This window comes from Misgurnus anguillicaudatus, chromosome 25, assembly GCF_027580225.2.
Source record: "Misgurnus anguillicaudatus chromosome 25, ASM2758022v2, whole genome shotgun sequence".
Lineage (NCBI taxonomy): Eukaryota > Metazoa > Chordata > Actinopteri > Cypriniformes > Cobitidae > Misgurnus > Misgurnus anguillicaudatus.
The window spans coordinates 379348-382627 of NC_073361.2; the positions used below are offsets into that span (position 1 = coordinate 379348).

Here is a 3280-nt window from a genome sequence, read left to right on the forward strand (position 1 = left end):
AATAACTTACACACGTATATCCTGCACTTCGTTCGCCATGCTTGGTTGATGACGTGAAGCTTCATTTCAGTTGATTGCGCAAAAGGTGTGCAATGCTGAGCTCCTTGAGTGCTGCGCTCTTGGCGGCTTATGATTGGTTGAATGGTGAGCTCGCATCTGATTGGCTAAAGAGTACGAGTGACCCACGTTGGAGAAGCACACTGCCATCAACGTCTCAAAAAACACACACGAATTTCCCTATTTCTCATAATACCAAACAGTAAGCACTTCCATATCAAGCTGCACCGGTGAGCCCACCAAACAGCCTACCGACGTGGTTGATGTCCGTGATGTGTTCACATTCAGTGCACTTTCGGATGAGGACATGGCTGATTTGGGTGTTGTACCCCTCTCTGTTCCACCACTTCCAGCGACATCTATACCACACACATATTCAATTGTTTTTGATAACCTTGACTTTTTTATACACACACATCACCAGTCAACCAACCAGACAAACAAGTCTATACACTGGATCCATCACATGTGTGTCATTGACCGAATACCCTCGCTCCATCTCCCAAACACTAAACCGGCCAATAGCTTGTCAGACTATGATCTCGGGGAGTCACTTTCAGGTCCACATACACAAGCCTGCATGCGGTGAGAGTTTTTTGTTTTGGGAAGCCGTATCCTGACCAGTTATTTGGAAGTACTGAAGCCTTTCGCAAGTGCTGTTGTCCATCACATCCCCCATCTGTACACGGACGAAATGGCCCAGACCTCAACCCATGTAAGTAAAGAAACATTTGATCAAAATCAAAAATGTTTTACATGAAAGTAGTTGTGATGTCTTATTTTTAACACACATTTGTTACATTTTAATTGTCCAATACAGTTCCCGCAAGGACTTCTCTTTAAAAATTAAAACAAAACTGGTGACTTGGTGGATGTGTTCCAGCACATTCAAAAGGAGTAAGTATTGGGAGAGAGGAGTAATTGCTTTGTTATATATTGTGACGATTTCCTTTATGTGGAGTAGAGTTTCTAAAAGTTCTTTTGAGCTTCAAATCTTGGAATACTGTACCTCACATAACAGGAACAGGCCCAATATGCTGAAGTTAATAGTTTATTAATTTTCTAAAGGTATGTAGTAAGATCTCCTGATGGGTTGGAGAAGATTTTGGTCGGGGGTGATAGGCTAACAGAAGGTAACAGCCGAAAATGTCCAATGGGCCTTTGCTGATGGGGAGACGGAGGAAGGCCGCCTGGAAGGTTTAGTTTTTAAGTTCAAAGACTGGCATGCTATCCAGAATCTTTTTGAGGTAGATTTTTTTTACATTTCAAAATTATGTCTTTAATGTACTTTATTGGTGTGGATTAAATGGATAGTCCACCCAAAAATGAAAATTCAGTCATAATTTACTCAATTACTCACATTCATGTTGTTCAAAGTCAAACCAGTATACATTTTTGTTCTGATGAACACAACAGAAGTAGTTTTGAGAAATGTTTGTAACCAAACCGTTTGTGGACCCCATTTACTTCCATAGTATTCTTTTTTTCTACTATGGAAGTGAATGGGGTCCACGAACGGTTTGGTTACAAGCGTTTCTCATCAGAACAAACAGACTTATGTGGGTTTTTAACAACATGAGAGTTGGTAAATGATGACAGAATTTTCATTTTTGGGTGAACTACCCCTTTAACATTTATTTCCAGTGTAAAGCTACAAATTAGTGATTTGATGTCACCTATACTGATATAGCAATTAACCTTAACCTTGTTTTTACGATTACAGATTTATCATCAAATCTTCTTTAATGAGAATTCAGCCAAAGGCCATGGAACACTACTGTCAGGACACTGCCACGAGAGTCTTGTTTTATATTTATGTTTTATCGTGATGGCAGGGTTCTGACAGTCTCTTGTTTCATGTGGAGGCTCATGGCCTTGTATATTGGGTCATGTGCCTCTGGCGTCTCGTTCCAAGTCCCCGCCCCCTGGTTAATTATTCATTATTGGTTATCCCTCTCACCTGTGTTGCCCTCGTTTAGTTCCCCTATTTAATCCCCTCTTGTCTCTTGTCTTGTGCTGGTTCATTGTGTTTACATGTGTCATGTCATGCAGTCTTCATTGTGTTCATTCAGTTAAATGTTTCCATTAGAGTCTAGTTTATCATGTCAAGTCAGTGTTTGTAAAAGATCATGTTGTATGTAGTTTTGCCCCCATGTGGGCTTTTGTTTTCATGTCTCAGTTAATAAATGTTCTATGTTCACTCCCCGATATCGTCTGCGCTTGGGTTCTCTTATTCCCAGTCTCAAACCCTGACAGAATGAACCAGCCACACCTGAACCCAGCAGTGATGTCGGGGAAGTCAGCACGTTTAGCGCATTTGGAGCTGCCGAAGCCAGCGCGTTCAGCGTGGTCGGAGTCCCCGAAGCCAGCGTGTTCAGCGCGACCGAAGCCAGCGCGTTCAGTCCCGCCGGAGCTGCCGGTGTCAGCGCGTTCAGTGCCGCCAGAACTGCCGATTTCAGCGCGACCAGAGTTGCCGAAGTCAGCGCGTTCAGCACGGCTGGAGCCGCCAAGGCCAGCGCGTCCAGCACGGCCAGAGTCTCCCAAGCCAGTGTGTCCAGTGCAATCGGAGCCGCCCAAGTCAGTGCTTTTAGCGCAGCCGAAGCCGCCCTAGCCAGCGCGTTTAGCGTAGCTGGAGCTGCCCGAGCCAGCACAGTTCAGCGCGGCTGGAGCCGCCCGAGCCATTTAAGTTCTGTCTTTATTTACTCACGTTTTGTTGCAGACCCATATAGGTTTCTTTGTTCGGATGGACATGAATGAAAATATTTTTGAGTAATGTTTTTAAACATTGTGGACCAAATTTACTTCCATAGAATTATTTTTTTCTACTATGAAAGTGAATGGGGTACAGAAACCGTTTGATTACAAACATTACTCAAAATATCTTCCTTCGTGTTTATCCGAACAAAGAAATTTATATGGGTTTGTAACAACATGAGAGTGACAAAATGATGACAGAATGTGTGTAGTACAACTAATTGCCATTTACCAAAGAGAAATGTGTTTTTGTGATTCATACATTTTATATGCAGTTAAAACATCCTCACAAAAAAAAAAAATTTTTGTGCAGAACTATTTTCACCTTTATTTGTTATCATACTGTTTGGAGAAAAGACATAAATATACATTTCACTGTGATCTGTGTATTAGTGACAGTGCATTCATGTTTCTCTCTGATAATATACAAATTTACATGAGTAAAACAGACACAAAATGTAATAGTCGA

The 3280-nt window shown here is 42.0% G+C and overlaps 1 long non-coding RNA gene across 1 annotated transcript; it reads left to right on the forward strand.

Annotated features, from left to right (window-relative positions):
- The first annotated feature begins 237 nt into the window (after window positions 1-237).
- On the forward strand, window positions 238-2737 carry LOC129437481 (uncharacterized). The gene is made up of 4 exons (XR_012368099.1): window positions 238-772; window positions 878-954; window positions 1126-1304; window positions 1781-2737. It is a non-coding gene; the product is annotated as an uncharacterized lncRNA (long non-coding RNA).
- The last annotated feature ends 543 nt before the right edge of the window (window positions 2738-3280 follow it).